This window comes from Agelaius phoeniceus, chromosome 15 (genome assembly GCF_051311805.1).
Source record: "Agelaius phoeniceus isolate bAgePho1 chromosome 15, bAgePho1.hap1, whole genome shotgun sequence".
Taxonomy (NCBI): domain Eukaryota; kingdom Metazoa; phylum Chordata; class Aves; order Passeriformes; family Icteridae; genus Agelaius; species Agelaius phoeniceus.
The window spans coordinates 19,280,488-19,300,013 of record NC_135279.1 but is presented as its reverse complement, the minus strand read 5'-3'; the positions used below and the strand labels follow the sequence as shown (position 1 = coordinate 19,300,013).

General features: G+C 48.7%; 1 protein-coding gene and 1 pseudogene across 1 annotated transcript in view; one reads left to right on the top strand and one right to left on the bottom strand.

The window, feature by feature from the left end:
* The window catches only part of LOC129126905 (uncharacterized), a 208,327-nt pseudogene that overhangs the window by 120,166 nt on the left and 68,635 nt on the right, over positions 1-19,526 (top strand).
* LOC143695250 (uncharacterized) overlaps positions 1-19,526 on the bottom strand; it is a 62,310-nt gene that overhangs the window by 2,627 nt on the left and 40,157 nt on the right. The gene's annotated exons all lie outside the window — the stretch shown is intronic.

Here is a 19,526-nt window from a genome sequence, read left to right as displayed (position 1 = left end):
TTAATCTAGAAGAAAGAGAATATGCCATATGTTAGACAGGAGATTTTAGGAGAATAAAAATCCTTTGAAGTATCAGAAACACCCGAGGAAAAAACCAAGAAAATAAAAAGGGGAAATGAAAGGGAGGGGAACAAGAGGAAAAGTCAGAAAGAGAGTGGGATCCTCTGCAGCTCTTGCCCCCTCCGTTGGCGGCCGAGGCGCCTGTCCCGGGTCCCGGCTCGCTGCCCGCCTCAGCTCCGCCTGCCCCGGTTTCCATCCCAGGTGCGGGCTCACTGCCCAGGGCAGCTCCACCTGCCCCGGCGCTGGCGGTGAATTTGTGTGCTCTGGCCCCACTGCCCGGCCCGCGGCCGCTCTGCCGGCCACGCTGGGGAAGATGGGGTTGCTCTGTCCTGCCGCGTGGGCCGAGGTCACCGCGCCGACCGCACCGAGGGCGGGTCCCAGCCATCCCATCCCCGGCTGCCCTGCCCGTGCCAGCTGCGCTGGGCAGCGCCGCTGCTGCTGCCGGGGTCTCCCACCTGCCTTTTCTCTGCCGGGAGCTGCCGGATCAGCCGCCAGAAGCCATGTGGGGGCTGCCCACGCTCCGGCTCGGCCTCCACGGGAAGATCCCCCTCTGGCCATTCCGGCAGCACACCCTGCCCACACTCCGACCGAGCCTCGGCGGGATATCCTCCCCTGACCCCTCCTGCTCTGAGTTACGTCCCCTTGGTAACCACAGCTCCGGCTGTTCAGGGAAAATCCCTCTCTCTACAGGAAGCACCTTATCGAAACACTAGGAGCTCAGTTAAAAGGCAGCCCTCTCCAAATTCTTTCTCAAAACACGGGAGAAAGGCTACAGAAGGTAAAAAAGTGAAAGAGTTAGATGAAGGGATTGCTCTATTGCCGTGAAGAGAGGTTCCCATGGCAGGGATGCGCTGCCCCGCCCCGCGGGAGCCACCGGCGCCCCTGCCGGCCGTGCCCGGAACTGCACCCAAGGGGAAAGCGCCGCAGCCGAAAGGCCGGGACCGGCTCCGGGCTCTGTTTGTTGTCACTGCCGGAGCTGTTTATACACACTACTATTATTATATTATACACAGTAGTAAAGAACCGTTATTCCTAATCCCATATCTTTGCCTGAGAGCCCCTTGATTTCACTATCCTAAAAATTAAGAGGGAGGGGGTTTGCATTCTCCATTCCAAGAGGGGCTTTTTCTGCCTTCCCAAGCAGACACCTGTCTTGTAAAGCAAGACAAGCACCCACAGGCACTGAGGGGGGCTGCAGGAGGGGCAGAAGAAGGCCCTGCAGCACTTGGGCACAAAGGCCCAGCAGGTGAGTGCAAGAAGGGAGCAGCAAAAGGCCAAGCTGAAGGCAAAGGCCAGGGCAGAGCTCCTACAGCCCCTGAGGGATCAGCCCCAGGGCCCAAGGGGGCCCCAGCACCCAGGGCACGGCTCGGCCACAAGCACCCGGCAGAGGCATTGCCCTCCTCGGCAGGGCACAGCCCACCCAAACAGCCCCTGGCAAGGAATCAGGGCTCTGGCTGCAGGGCACAAGGACACTGCAAGCACAGACAGCAGCACCCTCAGGACCAGCAAGTCCAGCCCGTGATGGACATGGATTGGCAGGGCTGACACAGCTCCCATCACACCCGGGACCCTCCACACTGGAGCCCTTGAGAACATTCAGGTGGGTCTGCATTGAGAGGAGGCATTTTCTGATGGACACAGGGGCCTCTCAATCTGCTCTGAATCTTAGACCTAAAGGGGAAAATAGTACAGGAATATTTTAATTTTTAAGGGAATGAGTGGGAAAGATGAGCAGGTATGATTTGTTCAACCACTATTAGAAGCTGTGGGGGATAGGTTTGAAATAAATGAATTTCTTTTTCTTCCTCCTGTGATTGTAATTAACTAGGAAGGAGTTTGAGAGCTGGATTTTAATACTGTAAAAAGGGATACAGAGGCTAGTTCTGTTGTACCTCTGTGTCAAAAGTCTGACAAGACCTATGCTGAAGTGAACCCAGAAGTGTGGGCAGCCCCAGGGAAATACAGAAAATTAGATATGGAGCCTCTACAAATTAAAGCAACCAGGACAAGCACTACCCTGTTCCAAGAGTGGGAAGGAAGGGCTCACAGCCTGGTATTGAGTCCCTGTAGAAGGCAGGGCTTTTGGAGCCAAGGATGTCTCCCTACAACACTCCTATCCTGCCAGTCAACAAACTGGATGGATGGACACAAGGAGGAAACACAGAATTTTCAAGTGTTAAAATTAAGATTAACTGAGGCGGCTGCCCTGGCCCTTCCAGACAGGGAAAAAGAATTTGAATTATAGGTGGATGTTAAACAGGGTCTTGCCAAAGGAATTCTCGTGCTAAAATGTTTAACCCAGTGGCCAGAGAGCAGCCTCATTGTCTGCAGAATTGTGCAGCCACAGCTTCCGTGGGAGCAGAGGCCTGAAAACTGATGACAACAGGAGGATCTCCTAGAGTTCAAGTCTGGCATCAAGTTAAAGCTTTGACAACCAAAAGAGCCTCTAAATGGATGAGCAGGGCTCGGTTATTAAAGTATGAAACTTGTTCAGTGGCACAGGAGGATTCAGAACTGAGGACAGGGCAAGGGTTTAACTCAGCCTCCTGTTTGAACAGCCTGGAGAGGGGCTGGCAAGGAACCCAGGACTGCACTCAAGGGACAGAGCTCCCGAGCCAGGCTGGGAGAGATTGATGGGACATTCCCTGGCCTGAGGGAGACAATGTGTTTGTGGATGGCTCTGCAAGGGCAGCAGGAGGGAAAAGAGCTACAAGACAGGCTGTTATTAAGGACGGGGAATCAGACAAAGCGCAGGTCACCGCCCCATGCTCAGCTCAACCCGCGGAGCTGTGGCTGCTTGTAAGAGCCTGGCACTGAAATGCCCTGAGCAGGAAGGCTTCAAAATCTTCTGCTGACACCATGGCACCTAACAGGGGGGCAAAAGCAATTCTGACTGCTTCAGCAAGCACTGGATCACTTATTAACCTATTGCTAAAACAAATAATTCAAAGATAATGGATTGTGGAAGCCATAGATTCAGATGGGGAACTCATTTTACAGGAAAGACCCTTCAGGGGGTTATGGCAGCTTTAGGAATACAATGGGACCTCCATAACCCCTGGCAAGCCCAGAGCTCGGGTTGGGTAGAAAGAATGAATGGGGAAATAAAGAAACACCTTTGGAAGCCGGAGATAGAAACCAAGATGCCATGGGTACAGCTTTTGCCATTGGCCTTGGCAAGAAAAAGAGCCAGACCCAAGGCAGATATTCAATTATCTCCCTTGGAATTCATGTCTGGAATTCCTTACCTGGGCAATTCTCCACCTAGTGCAGGGTGGAAATAAGGGATGTAAATTTAAGGCAGGCTGTAGCCAGGATCCTGTCTCCTGTGGAATCTCTCCCCCAGGAAGCTGGGCTGGCACAGAGCCTGCCCTGGGACTTTGCTGTTGCCAACACCCAGCCAGGCCATCGGCTCCTGCCTAAGGAGTGCAAAGCAGCACCACTGGTGGCCAAGGGGCCCACGCCAAGTGTCCCTGAGGCCAGAAACAGCCGCCAGCACAGCTGAGCACGGGGGGACCCCTCAGCCTGGCCTCAGGGACAACTGGGAGTGTCTGGGAGTAACTGGGATCAAACTGGAGGTGACTGGACTTATACTGGCAGCAACTGCGACCACAGCGGGGGCAAATGGCATCGGGTAAGGTGTGACCGGGCTCATCCTGGAAGTGCCTGGGGCCCCACTGGGCTCTTACTGAGAGGGACTGAGAGTGAAAGGAACCATACAGGGCATGACTGGGAGCCGCTGGGACCGTGTCGGGGGCAACTGGGATCCTACCGGGAGTGATTTGGACCATACTGGGAGTGACCGGGAGCCACCGGTGAGGCGGCGGCGGAGCTGGGAGGCGGCCGCAGCGCAGGTGGGAGCCGCGCTGGGTTGTGCGGGGGCTCGGGGCTCGCTGCGGGCCTCGGGGGCGGCAGGGGGCTCAGGCGGGTTCCTTGTGCCGTGTCCGGCCCGTGGTGCCGCTGCCGTGAGGGCGCTGCGGGAGCGGCTGCCCGCGGTCTCCTTGCGGCCGCTGCCTCGGCAGGAGCCGCTGCCGGAGCAGCGCTGGCTCGGCCCGGTTCCTGTGGCTGGCACAGGGGCGGCTGCCCCGTGCCCGCGGCTGTGCGGGGAAATTCACGTGGCCGGAGGTTTCCGTGCCCCGAGGAGACAGAGGAGTCCTGTACAAGTGACTTTATTGCTGAGCAGAGGGAGAGGCCGTGGCGCATTTGCCGTGCGCTCGCTGCCATTGTTGTAGTTCGCAGCCTCCTTTTTATCCTCATTTTCCCGGCTCATCTCCCTCTCCCTTTGCCCACTGGCTGAGGTACTTGGAAGGTTCAGACCTCCCGATCTGCCAACTGCACGTCCTCGTTAATGTGCACCCCCACTTTTGTAGAACAGCCGATATTCACGGCTCTGTTAAGTCTTTTTTGTTCTCGAGGTTCAGGAATTTAGCGGGACTTTCTGTGAGCAGCAGTCCATGTTAATTAATAACATTTATTGAAGCTGGTGGTTTCGCCCGTTACTTCCTTATCTACAAGTCCCTGGCCCCTCGCTCAGCTGCTGAATGAGCTGCACTCTCAAGGTGTGGAGCATGGTAAAAAGGTGAGAGGTGCTGTAGCACATCAGAGCAGAAGCAGCATTCGTTTAACCCATGGTCTGCCAGGGAACCACAAAACCATGTCCCATTCCCATCCTTTCCACGTTTGGACTGGTACATGAGCTGCTTTTTTGTTTCCTTTGTTATCTGTTTCACCACTTTGGCTTTGTCATCTATTTGCCAAGACCAGTTTGAGTCATTTGATTTTCCACAAACTCCTCTTTTCTCTGCTAACAGATGATCTGATCCCATCCCATGGTGAAATGTTGTGTTCCTCATTTCAGTGGATTGCTCAGCAGGAAGGTCAGGAGCTGGAGCTGTCTGGTTGGTTATTCCGAGGACAGCTTGTAATCTAATGGTGCCATTGAAATGAGGAATGGGTTCTGTGGCTCCTGATATGAATTGGTTTGGGTTCCCAGGGGCTGGTCCATGGTGTTGTAGGATTTGTTCTGCTGGCCGTTCATCTTTTCCCCATCTTTGGCTCTCTCCAGCCAGGGCTGCATCAATTGACCATTTGTCTCTCATTAAATCATCAAATACTTGGATTCCCAACTGATTTCCGGGAACTTGTGGTAGCAAGAACATCTCAGTGCTCTAATCCACCCCATATAACATAGACAGTGACAGCACACGTTGGAGTGGGCAGAGGGATGATTCCCCCCCATTTATTTATAGTGAAGTTTTCCCAACATTCTCCATTTGCTGTTTCCCTGTGCAGCTTCACCCGTTTCTCTTGCAGGGTCAGATATCCTCACCCCGGGCTCTGCCTTGAGCTGTGCAAATTCCATCAGGGCAAGCAGGCAGAGCTCGGGGTGAGGGGCAGGGGGAACCAGCCCAATTCCTGCCCCAGGCAAGAGACCCAGGTACATTGGCCAGGCTTTGCCCAGCAGGGTTCATTTGCATTCCTAAAGCTCCTCTCCTGGCTGACTAGAACCAAAGCTTCTCTTCCAGGGCTGCCATCTGGTGAGTCACATGTGGCCCCCCGGAATCTGCTTTTAAAAAAAAAGTATTAACTATTTAAGAGTTAAAAGTATCACGGTTAAAGCTCTTCAATTTTACAAAATGCAACATAAAGGCGAACATGGAAAAACCCTGACCAAAAATTGATTCTCACCCTTCTGTCCCAAACCTACCTGACAATATAAAGTAGGATTATTATAAAAAATGTTTCTCATGTTGTAATCTTATCACTGAAACTGTAGGGAAAACAAAAACTCTCCAAGAATCTCTTTAGTGTGAGAGAGTCAAGGCATTACTTGGTTCTGGCCAGGATGGGCAACAGAAATAATTTCATCCACACATAGCCCGGCTGTGCAGAAAAAAATCATTCCATGACATGTCAGTTTTACCCGATTTTTCCTAAACTTTACGTAGTCTGAACCAATCTAAATCCACTGCTTTAATGTTCATTGCTTCCAAGTCGTGTAAGTTTTTAGTATTTGGTTTCCTATTAGACTCGGATTTCTTCCCCTCTGATGTGAATTCCGCCCACACTCCTGGATTTCCTTCTCAGCCTTTTCCAGACCAGGTGTCTCCAGCTGTGCGGGGGCAGTGTCTGGGGTAGCTGTTGGTTGCTGTTTGCTGCGGGGCGTTGATGTTTTGTTGCTGGTCCTTATCTCTGTGGGTGTCTTTTGGGCTATTCCCAGTCTGTTCGGATGTTAAACTCGTCTCCATTGAGTGGTGGAGATGAGTTTAACATCCGAACAGACTGGGAACCCCTTAAATAAAACCTTTAAAATTTCTTTCCCAAAGGCAAACCTTTGAGTAGAGAAACCTTTCTGAGCAGAGAAATAAGATTTAAAAGAAGCAGAATGGGTACATTTTGCAGCAGTGCAGTCGCAGGCAGCCCAGAGTGTGGGTGTGAGTGAGCCCCAGGGTGGAATTGTGCCGCGGTGCTCCCCAGCAGCTGTGGCAGTGCAGGCCCAGCCAGCGCTGGAGCTGCAGCAGCGGCAGCGAGGCTTGGCCGCAGTGGCTGGAGGTGCCAGGGGAGGGTGGCCAGGATTCCCGAGGGTTTGAGCAGAGGATCTGTGGGCAGGCCCAGGGGCTTGGCCCGCTGTGGAGCCCTGGCTGCTGCTGCGTTGCCTTCAGGGCAGGCTCAGGGGCGGCTCCCATGGTCCTGCTGCGGGCGGGAAGTGCAAATCTCCGGGGCTTCAGAGCCCCTGAGGCCAGGCTGAGGGGTCCCCCCGTGCTCAGCTGTGCTGGCGGCTGTTTCTGGCCTCAGGGACACTTGGCGTGGGCCCCTTGGCCACCAGTGGTGCTGCTTTGCACTCCTTAGGCAGGAGCCGATGGCCTGGCTGGGTGTTGGCAACAGCAAAGTCCCAGGGCAGGCTCTGTGCCAGCCCAGCTTCCTGGGGGAGAGATTCCACAGGAGACAGGATTCTGGCTACAGCCTGCCTTACATTTACATCCCTTATTTCCACCCTGCACTAGGTGGAGAATTGCCCAGGTAAGGAATTCCAGACATGAATTCCAAGGGAGATAATTGAATATCTGCCTTGGGTCTGGCTCTTTTTCTTGCCAAGGCCAATGGCAAAAGCTGTACCCATGGCATCTTGGTTTCCATCTCCGGCTTCCAAAGGTGTTTCTTTATTTCCCCATTCATTCTTTCTACCCAGCCCGAGCTCTGGGCTTGCCAGGGGTTATGGAGGTCCCATTGTATTCCTAAAGCTGCCATAACCCCCTGAAGGGTCTTTCCTGTAAAATGAGTTCCCCATCTGAATCTATTGCTTCCACAATCCATTATCTTTGAATTATTTCTTTTAGAAATAGGTTAATAAGTGATCCAGTGCTTGCTGAAGCAGTCAGAATTGCTTTTGCCCCCCCTGTTAGGTGCCATGGTGTCAGCAGAAGATTTTGAAGCCTTCCTGCTCAGGGCATTTCAGTGCCAGGCTCTTACAAGCACCCACAGCTCCGCGGGTTGAGCTGAGCATGGGGCGGTGACCTGCGCTTTGTCTGATTCCCCTTCCTTAATAACAGCCTGTCTTGTAGCTCTTTTCCCTTCTGCTGCCCTTGCAGAGCCATCCACAAACACATTGTCTCCCTCAGGCCAGGGAATGTCCCATCAATCTCTCCCAGCCTGGCTCGGGAGCTCTGTCCCTTGAGTGCAGTCCTGGGTTCCTTGCCAGCCCCTCTCCAGGCTGTTCAAACAGGAGGCTGGGTTAAACCCTTGCCCTGTCCTCAGTTCTGAATCCTCCTGTGCCATTGAACAAGTTTCATACTGTAATCACCGAGCCCTGCTCATCCATTTAGAGGCTCTTTTGGTTGTCAAAGCTTTAACTTGATGCCAGACTTGAACTCTAGGAGATCCTCCTGTTGTCATCAGTTTTCAGCCTCTGCTCCCACGGAAGCTGTGGCTGCACAATTCTGCAGACAATGAGGCTGCTCTCTGGCCACTGGGTTAAACATTTTAGCACGAGAATTCCTTTGGCAAGACCCTGTTTAACGTCCACCTATAATTCAAATTCTTTTTCCCTGTCTGGAAGGCCCAGGCCACTCGCCTCAGTTAATCTTAATTTTAACACTTGAAAATTCTGTGTTTCCTCCTTGTGTCCATCCATCCAGTTTGTTGACTCGCAAGATAGGAGTGTTGTAGCCTTTAACAGGGACTCAATACCAGGCTGTGAGCCCTTCCTTCCCTCTCTTGGAACAGGGTAGTGCTTGTCCTGGTTGCTTTAATTTGTAGAGGCTCCATATCTAATTTTCTGTATTTCCCTGGGGCTGCCCACACTTCTGGGTTCACTTCAGCATAGGCCTTGTCAGACTTTTGACACAGAGGTACAACAGAACTAGCCTCTGTATCCCTTTTTACAGTATTAAAATCCAGCTCTCAAAGTCCTTCCTAGTTAATTACAATCACAGGAAGAAGAAAAAGAAATTCATTTATTTCAAACCTATCCCCCACAGCTTCTAATAGTGGTTGAACAAATCATACCTGCTCATCTTTCCCACTCATTCCCTTAAAAATTAAAATATTCCTTTACTATTTTCCCCTTTAGGTCTAAGATTCAGAGCAGATTGAGAGGCCCCTGTGTCCATCAGAAAATGCCTCCTCTCAATGCAGACCCACCTGAATGTTCTCAAGGGCTCCAGTGTGGAGGGTCCCGGGTGTGATGGGAGCTGTGTCAGCCCTGCCAATCCATGTCCATCACGGGCTGGACTTGCTGGTCCTGAGGGTGCTGCTGTCTGTGCTTGCAGTGTCCTTGTGCCCTGCAGCCGGAGCCCTGATTCCTTGCCAGGGGCTGTTTGGGTGGGCTGTGCCCTGCCGAGGAGGGCAATGCCTCTGCCGGGTGCTTGTGGCCGAGCCGTGCCCTGGGTGCTGGGGCCCCCTTGGGCCCTGGGGCTGATCCCTCAGGGGCTGTAGGAGCTCTGCCCTGGCCTTTGCCTTCAGCTTGGCCTTTTGCTGCTCCCTTCTTGCACTCACCTGCTGGGCCTTTGTGCCCAAGTGCTGCAGGGCCTTCTTCTGCCCCTCCTGCAGCCCCCCTCAGTGCCTGTGGGTGCTTGTCTTGCTTTACAAGACAGGCGTCTGCTTGGGAAGGCAGAAAAAGCCCCTCTTGGAATGGAGAATGCAAACCCCCTCCCTCTTAATTTTTAGGATAGTGAAATCAAGGGGCTCTCAGGCAAAGATAGGGGATTAGGAATAACGGTTCTTTACTAGTGTGTATAATATAATAATAGTAGTGTGTATCAACAGCTCCGGCAGTGACAACAAACAGAGCCCGGAGCCGGTCCCGGCCTTTCGGCCGCGGCGCTTTCCCCTTGGGTGCAGTTCCGGGCACGGCCGGCAGGGGCGCCGGTGGCTCCCGCGGGGCGGGGCAGCGCATCCCTGCCATGGGAACCTCTCTTCACGGCAATAGAGCAATCCCTTCATCTAACTCTTTCACTTTTTTACCTTCTGTAGCCTTTCTCCCGTGTTTTGAGAAAGAATTTGGAGAGGGCTGCCTTTTAACTGAGCTCCTAGTGTTTCGATAAGGTGCTTCCTGTAGAGAGAGGGATTTTCCCTGAACAGCCGGAGCTGTGGTTACCAAGGGGACGTAACTCAGAGCAGGAGGGGTCAGGGGAGGATATCCCGCCGAGGCTCGGTCGGAGTGTGGGCAGGGTCTGCTGCCGGAATCGCCAGAGGGGGATCTTCCCGTGGAGGCCGAGCCGGAGCGTGGGCAGCCCCCACATGGCTTCTGGCGGCTGATCCGGCAGCTCCCGGCAGAGAAAAGGCAGGTGGGAGACCCCGGCAGCAGCAGCGGCGCTGCCCAGCGCAGCTGGCACGGGCAGGGCAGCCGGGGATGGGATGGCTGGGACCCGCCCTCGGTGCGGTCGGCGCGGTGACCTCGGCCCACGCGGCAGGACAGAGCAACCCCATCTTGCCCAGCATGGCCGGCAGAGCGGCCGCGGGCCGGGCAGTGGGGCCAGGGCACACAAATTCACCGCCAGCGCCGGGGCGGATAAGGATGTTATTAAAGTTTAATTGTTTGGTTGAAATGTCTGAGAAATTGTACTGGTGTTTGGTTTTGTGTTTAGTATATTTGTAATATGAATTGTTTAACTAAGAGGTGTTAGATTGCATGGTAGTTTCTTTAGATAATTTTATCTAAAGTACATTAGTCATCGAGTTAAAATTTTCAAAAGGTATTTCTTGATATATAATTTGTTTGCTATATGCATTGGTAATATTATAGTAATAGTTATTGTTGGTTGGAGTTGAATCATTGTTGGAGTTGAATCATTGTAAAGAAGAGTTGAGATTTTTATATTTTATTTTTATTATAATTTATTTAATTTCAATTATTATTTCTTTGTTTATAGTTTTATTGCAATTTGTTGAGGGGATAGGAAGGAAGTTCAAGGGCAGGAACATTTTTTCCTGGCTGGGAACTGGAATTCCAGACCCAGGGAGTGTGTGCAGGACCCCACAGACTGGGATCAAATATGGGCTGGGATCAAATATGGGCTGGGATCACGTGGATGGGGATCCTGTGGATCAGAACCCTCCAGACCAGGATAGCCTGAAGTGGGATCAAATATGGACTGGGACTGTATGGACTGGGATCCCAGGGACTGGGACCATATGGATCAGGACCACACAGACTGGGATCAAATATGGGCTGGGACTGTTTTTTAAAGTAACTTTGTTCTATAGTTTTTATTTCTGTTGTTAATTAAGCTCAGTGAAATAGCTGCTTGTGTTAAACTGCCTGCTTGGATGGGATAACATCCAATGCACCCAGGATGAGGACACCTGTACAGATCTGCCAACTATCAGCACTCCCTGTCTGAAGGCAGAGTGCACCAAGGCCCAAAACCTGGAGGTGATAAAGAGAATGGACTAAAACCACAGCCAAGGAATCTGCATGCTCTGAAAAGGCAGATCCAGGGCAGAGCCATGCTAAACAGTTCTTGGAAGATGTAAACTGGGTGCATCTTGGCACTCAGCCAGGAGCACCCTGTTACCTTCAGGGATCCCCTGAAATACCTTTCCCCTTACATCAGCCTGGTGCATATTCATAGAGCCTCATGCACAGCAACTGGGAAGGGTTTAACACTTTACTGGGTATATTAGCGTTCAGAAACACATAATCACCAGAATGATTATATGCAGGTGCTTTTATTGAAGAGCTCTGGGTGTCAGGGGTACCAACCCAAATCTGACTCCGACATGGGTTTGGGATGAACATGTTTTTATATTCTATCCTTATATAACTTTCATGTTAATGATTAAACTTCAATTGTTCTATTGTATACATAGATTTCAGCCAAGCATGGGCTCCTTGTGGCCCCCCTCAAACTTCTAACATAGTTTCTCATGGTTCTTCCTATGATTATACAGTAAGTATATTTAATTACTAAACAATCATCACATCTAACAATTATATCATTTATCATGTTCTGCTTACGCAGGTGCAATTTCACATGATCTGGCAAGCACAAAGCCTAACATTTTCAGAGTCTATTTTTGACATTTTTCCAGGGCCCCACTATCATTCTCCCCCCTTTGAAAGCATTTTCACTTCACTATAGGTGTAAATGTTTTCACTTGATACAGTCCTTTATTTCTCAATTTATTCTTGACGTTCTTCAAGTCCATGGTTGATGTAAACGTTGTCGTGGATGCTGTCACGCACTGGAGAACCAGAAGATGGTGGGCGTGGATCTCGTGTCAGTGCCTTTATTATCTTCTGGTTCCAGGATGTTTTCTTCTGTATCTCTCCTTTCAAGATGCTGTGAACTAACCAAATTGCTAAGAATACAATTAGTAAGATTATCACACTCTCAATGATAGATTTAATCCATGAACTCACATTCCACCCTAGCCCTTTAAAGATTTTGCCTAGCCAGGTCGTAGTCAAATCCTTTTGCTCTTCTTGTGCTTCATGGTCTATTTGTTTCAACTGATTGATGTCACATTCTACATCTGCAGTTACATTTGGGATGTGAACGCAGCAATGACCAACTTGTGCCTTTAAAAATCCACATACTCCATGCTCTTTCAGGAGTAACAAATCTAAGGCTAATCGATTTTGTAAAGTCATTTTTGTGGTGGCTTGTAATTGTATGTTTAATTCTTTAAAGCCTTCCCGGGTGACTCTTGCCAGTCTATCTACCTGACCTGTAAGTTTGTACAGCATCTTCTACTCTGATAGTTTGCTGTAGGACCAAGCAAAGACTCTCGGGCCCACCCAAATTTCACTCCACTAGAGGGTTCTTGCCAAGTGTCATCTGGATTTTCATTGTCTAGAACTTCTCGTCTTGCTCTTATCTGCACAAGTTCATGTTTTCCGTTAAATGGGGACTTTTTCCAAATTGGACATGAGGTTGGGAGGCCTAAAGTAATTTCCTTTACTTTCCCATCTACAGGCAGATGTGTTGTCCAGGTGCCATCGCTTGCTGCCCATACAAATTGTCCTGGACCTCGGACTGTACTCCTGGTACATCCTACAACTGCTTTATAATTCACTCTGCCTTGTTTATGTTTGATCCGTCTGCAAGCACAGCCAGTTTGTAGGGCTATTGCCAGGGGTGGCATCTGCTTTATCTCTGCATCATCAGAAGTGCAGTCATAAGTTTTATTACATGCCCACCAACTTACTTTGTCTGCCCTCGTTCTGCTGCTGGTGGCAGTGTTTGTTACTGCTGGATCTGTTTCATTCTCGGAGCCTTCCCACTTAATGCACCAAGGGGTGTTTGCCATACATTGGAATCTTCGAAGGATACTCGCAGACCATGCACTGTCCCAAGGCTCTGTCTGACCTTTCTGATCCTTGGCCTCACACTTCCATACCAGAGTGGTTTCTGTAACATTTTCTATAATCTTTTTATAGTGTGGCAAATAGCATTGCTATTGTGTGATGCCTCCTGATTCTCCCATAGGGGTTCCTAGTGTGCCATCACTTAGAATACAGTCTTTCTGGCCCATGGGTCTCATCCATGTTCCTATTTTCTCCCAAGTTTCCTTGACTACTTGCCTCGATTCGGGTACCTGTTTGCATGCAATTGTTTTGTTCTTTTGTGTTTCAGGTAGTTTTGATGTTACGATTCCCCAATTTACTGGATCTCCTGCTGCCCTTTGGTATTGGCAGACAGGCAGTTATTCTACAGGTGTTTTGCATTTTGGCAAAGTCTTTGACTAATCCAGTCTTTACATTCTCAGCCCAAACTGCATTAGAAACCTTTATCACCTGTGTTTCTGCTTGTACCTCTCTCTTCATTCTAGAATGAAGAGTGGTTAGTTGATCTTTTTGCATTTCACATCCCAAAGACATTAATGACCATAACATTGGCACAATTACTGATAGCATTCTCAAAGTGATTAAACACATCTTATCTGCAGCCTTGTTGGTTCCACAGTTTACACAGTCCGTGATCCAGGATGGATTTTCTTCACTCGGGTGTAGTGAATCCAGGGGTCCACGCCGGCTACTTTGGCTGCTGTAAAGGTGGTCAGCAGTACCTGGTGGGGCCCACTCCACTTTTCTTTCAGCGGTTCTTCGTTCCAGTTCTTGATGTACACCTCGTCTCCTGGATGTATGTTATGAACTGGGCTCTCGAGAGTCAGCGGTCTATTCCACACGAGGATGCTCCGGAGCCGAGCTAAAGTTTTCCCGAGAGACAGAACATAATTATACACTTCCTGCTTTCCTGTGACGTGCACATTAGGGTTAGGCTCAGGAGATTCATATGGTTTCCCATGCAATATCTCATAAGGGCTGACTGACATCCCACTCCTAGGCTTTATCCCAATCCTCAACAGTGCTATTGGCAAAGCCTGGGGCCACTGCAATTTGGCTTCTTGGCATATTTTACTGATTTGCCTCTTTAGTGTCTGATTCATCCTCTCTACCTGTCCACTTGACTGGGGTCTCCACGGTATGTGGAGGTCCCAAGTTATCCCCAGCAATCTACTTACCTCTCTTACTACTGTAGCTATGAAATGGGGCCCCCTATCTGATGATACCCTAGGGGCACCCCGAACCTGGGAATAATCTCCTGTAGTAACCACTTTACTGTTTCCTTTGCTTGGTTGGTGCGACAGGGAAGGGCTTCTGGCCACCCAGAGAATGTGTCAACCCCCACTAACAGGTATTTGTATCCTCGAGTTCTTGGCAAGTCTACAAAATCTACCTGCCAATAGTCTCCTGGCTCTATTCCTATCCGAATTCTTCCTAGCTGTGCCTGTCGCCAGCCACTGGGTTGTTTTTCAAGCAGATATCGCACTTTGACATTACTGATTTTGCCATTGTTAACATCCGTACCAAAATTAAACTCTGCTTTAGCAATTTTACCAATGCCTCTGCTCCCCAGTGACATTCGTTATGTTTAATTTGTAGAACTTCTCTCATTATCAAGGGGGTACCACTATCTGTCCTTGTGCAGTCACATACCATCCCTCTGAGTTCTTTTGTGCATTTAGCAAACGTGCCAGTCTCTCATCTTCTACTGAATATTTTGGTTCTGGAGGCAAATTGAATTGGGATACATTAAGCTATAAAGGTATCAATGCCATTGTTGTTTGCACCTCTCGAGCAACCTGTCGGGCTGTCCAGTCTGCCTTTTGATTTCCCTCACAGATTTTGGAGTTTCCTGATTGCTGTGCTTTGCAGTGTATGATTGCCACTTGTTCAGGTTTTTGTACTGCCTTTATCAATTGCAGGACTGCATCCTGATGTTTAATGTGCATACCCAGAGAAGGACAATAGTCCTCCTTCTTTCCACAGTGCTCCGTGTACATGCACCACTCCAAAAGCATATTTTGAGTCAGTCCAGATATTTATCCTTTTCCCTTCTCTTTATTCTAGTGCCCTGGTTAAAGCAACCAGTTCTGCCTTCTGGGCAGATGTATTTGGTGGTAATGCCTTTGCCTCCACTGCTGTACTGACTGTTGTTACCGCATACCCAGCGTATCTGGTTCCGTTTTCCACGAAGCTGCTCCCATCTGTAAACAGCTCCCACTCTGGCTGCTCTAGTGGGACGTCTTTCAGGTCTTCTCTTGCTGAGTAGGTGTACTCTATTACCTCCACACAGTCATGCTCTAATGGGCCTTCTTCAGTTGTGGTACCCAGGAACAAAGCTGGATTCAAAAGGTTGGTTGTTTTTAATGTGACATCATCCTGCTCAGTCAGGACTACCTGGAATTTCATCATCCTGCTTGGCGATAGCCAATGGCCCCCTTCTGCTCTAAGACAGTGGTTACCATGTGTGGTACATTGACATCTATGTGCCTTCCCATCGTGAGCTTCCTGGCTTCTTGTATCAGCATCACAGTGGCTGCGACTGCCCGCAGACATGGAGGCCACTCGGCACTTATGCTGTCAAGTTGTTTGGAAAAGTAGCCCAGCGGCCTTTTCCAGCTTCCCAGACCTTGGGTCAGGACTCCTAGTGCTAGGCGCAGCCTTTCATGGACAAACAGCTGAAAATCTTTAGACAGATCAGGTAAGCCTAATGCTGGAGCAGTTGTCAGTGCTTCCTTTAATTTTAGGAAGGCTTCTTTCTGCGGCTTGCCCCAGGTGAATGGCTGCATCTTCTGAGCTTCACACAGGGGTTTTGCAATCCGTCCATAGTCCATGATCCAGAGGCGACACCATCCTGCCATCCCAAGGAAGACTCGCAGCTCATGTAGATTCTGGGGCTCTGGAATAGCACAAATAGCTTGGATACGGTTAGTGCCTAGTTTTCATTGCCCTTGTGAAATTTCACATCCCAGGTAGATCACAGTCTGTTGGGCAATTTGTGCCTTTCCTCTGGATACTTTATAACCTCCCATTCCCAGGGAATTTAAAATCTCAATGGTTACCTTTATACAGGTTGCTTTTCTTCTGTAGCTATTAGTACATCATCAACATACTGCAACAACAGGTATTGGTCTCTTGGAACTTGCCCATTCTCGGTCCAGATCTCCAGCTCCTTTGCCAGTTGGTTTCCGAATAGGGTCGGCGAGTTCTTATATCGTGTCCAGGTGAGCTGGGTCTTTCTCCCATTCCCTGGGTTTTCCCACTCACAGGCAAACAGTTTCCTACTTTCTTTGTCAAGGGGGGATTCAGAAAAAGGCATCTTTTAAATCAATTTCAGTAAACCACTTATATATCTCCTTTACGGATGTTAGCAATGTGTAAGGATTTGTTACCACTGGAGAAATGTCCTTTGTGATTTTATTTATTGCTCTCAAATCCTGCACTAATCTATATTCACCATTTGGCTTCTTTACTGGAAATATTGGTGTATTAAATTCTGATTCACATTCTTCTAAAATTCGGTATTTCAAGAATTTCTCAATAATCTTTACTTATTCCTTGCTGTGCTTCTGGTTTTATGGAATAGTGTTTGACTTGTAGAGCCCTCGCCCCTTCTTTTAACTCTACATGCACTGGTTGTGCCAATTTAGATTTCCCTGGTATATCTGTCTCCCATACAGAGGGAATCACTGCATCTCCTACCTCCCTAGGGATAGAGGGAACAGGTTTTTCTTTGATCATTAATATCTGTCCCGTCTTTGATTCAGGTATTTTCATTATAAGCTCCCCATTTTCAAAGGTTATTACCGTATCAAGTTTCTCTAGCAAATCTCTCCCGAAAAGCAGAATTGGACACTCAGGTGCATGTGGGAATTCGTGTGTTATAACTTTGTTCCCAAAACACAAATCTAGGGGTTGCAAGAATGGCCATTTTTCCTCTTTCTCTGTAGCACCGACTATTGTTGTTTCCTTGTCCCCAATTTGTCCTTGCAAATCATTCAATACCGAGTAAGTAGCTCCTGTATCTATTAGAAATTTGACCTCTTTATGTCCTAATTGTTTATTTATAAGAGGTTCCTTAACTTGTTCTACTGGCTCTATGTCTAGTCAGCTGGTATACTCCCCCAAAACCATCCCCTTGGTAACCTGCTGGCACTGATTGCCCTGGTGAAACTGGTTATTCAAGTCTGGACATTGTCTCTTCCTGCCGAACTTCATATAGTTTAGACCAATTTATAGTTTTGGGCAACGCATTCTGAACTCCTATTTGGATCCACTCTTGATATTTCCGTAGTCTCCCCATATCGCAAAATAAATTAGGGTCCCAATTTGGATCCTCAATTGGGAAATTCTCATCTCAATTCCCTGTTACGAGTCCATTTCTGATGTCCTCTCTTGCCCTTTCTTTGTCTGCCTTAAGTACCATCTGTTTCTCAGTAGAATCCATCAAAGTGTCTAATATTAATATATTAGATATATTAATATACTAAATATAAATATATATTAGATATATTAATATACTATATATATATATATGTATTAATATACATATTATTTTATGTCATCTGAGTCAGGATTTTGAGGTTTTTATAACCATTTTTACTACTCATGCCATTTTATCAGGATTTTCTCTATAAATTCTGGCTGATTGTCTCCAAATATCTAAATCTGCGGGAGAGAAAGGCACTTTTACAAATACTGGCCCTTCCACTCCTACACTTTGTTGCAAGGGGGCAATTACAGTCCGTTTTTGTCTGCCTATGTCTTTTCTATCCATAACTGGGGCAAGGTTAGACCGACTCCTGGTTCTGTGGGCTACCCCATCGCTGATTCTCTCTCTCTCCTTCCTGCCACAGTTAGGTTTTGCTCATCTTCCGAGGAAGAGGGATCAGGTGACGATGGGAGAGGAGAATAAAGAGGGAAGGGTGTACTAGACGAGACAGGTTCAGGACTAGGTGGGGTAGGAGCAGGCAGTGGGATAGGGACAGATGGAACAGGTGGGATAGGGTTAGGTTCTCTTGTTCCTATTGGAGCTACCTGTAAATCAATATCTGTATAATTTTCCCTACTCAGGCTTTCTTTCAACGCCAAGTGTTCTAAACAACGTTCCTCACAAACCCCACACTTATTGCTTGCAGTTGTTTTAACCATCATTAATCCACATTCATCCTGCCATTCTGGCTTTGCCCGTAAATAGAAAAACAAATCAACATACGGAACCTCATCCCATTTTCCTTCTTGTTTACAAAATGACATTAACTGCGAAATAGTGTTATATTGCAGAGTTCCGTATTTTGGCCATTTGTCACCATTCTCCCAGGCATATTCTGGCCACCATGTATTACAATAATCAATCAACTTAGCTTTACGTAATTCTTCCCCAAAATTACCCTGTTTCCAATGTGCTAGTAAGCACCCCAAAGGAGAACTTTGCGGGATAGAGGTGTTGCCGCCCAAAATCCCTTTAAGTTTCTCCCTTCCAAATATACCACAAATTGCCGAACCCGCAACGCTCTCGCGATTGTCTTATGGAACGGCGCCTGGGCTTGTACCAGCAGGAATTCCTTTAGCCCAACCAAGCGTAGCTTTCGCTGCGTCTCATTGGCAGGCACCCAAACCAAAGTAAAAAGCACCTTACCTTTCTCCCGGGGACGTGGCGAGCGGCAGAAGCGGTCGTGGCCGATCGAGCTCCCCGAGAATCCCTCGGTGCCGGCTGGAGCACGGTCGAGTCGCGAAACTCGCTCAGCAGCACCCGCAGGGTCCCATCCGGGGTCGCCAAAATGTTAGCGTTCAGAAACACATAATCACATCAGCGATTATATGCGGTGCTTTTTATTCAAGAGCTCTGGGAATCAGGGAAGTTTCCACCCAAATCTGATTCCGACCACACATTCGAGGTGAACGTGTTTTATCCTCTATCATTACATAACTTTCATGTTAATTATTAAACTTAAATTGTTCTATTGTATACACAGATTTCAGCTAAACATAGCCCCCTTTAAATTTCCAACAGAGTTTCTCACAATTCTTCTTATGGTTATAGAATAATTATATTTAATTACTAAAAAATCACCACATCTAACAATTATATCTTTTATCATACTGCTTACGCAGGTGCAGTGACCTGAGAAAACACAAAGCCCAATATTTTCAAAGACTATTTTTAACATTTTCCAGGGCTGCACTATCACTTTTATTTCTTGTGGGAAAAAAACCTCCATCTCAAGCAGGCACTCATGGCCAAAATTGGGCAACTGCCTCTGGAATTCCTTATATCCAAGGACAGCTCCCAGACAAAAGCTGCCAGCACTGACAAGTCTGGCTGGCCTTGGCTTCCTGAGGGCTGGCCCTCATCTGCCTCTGAAACACTGGGGCTGGGTGCTTTCCTTCCTTATGAAAAGAACTCTTCTTCCTGTCCAGGCACCCACAGCCAAAACTGAGATTGCACCTCCAAAATGCCCAATGTCCAAGGAAAGCCCCTAGACAAAAGGTGCCAGGAGAGACAGGGCTGGCTGGCTTGGCCTGAGGGTGGCCACCTCTCATCTTCTTCCTCAACACTTGGACTTTGTGCTTTACTTTCCTATGGGCAAAAACACCCATCTTGACCATGGCCAAAACTGGGATTCCACCTCCAAAACTCCGTACATCCAAGGATTGCTCCCAGGTGAAAGCTGCC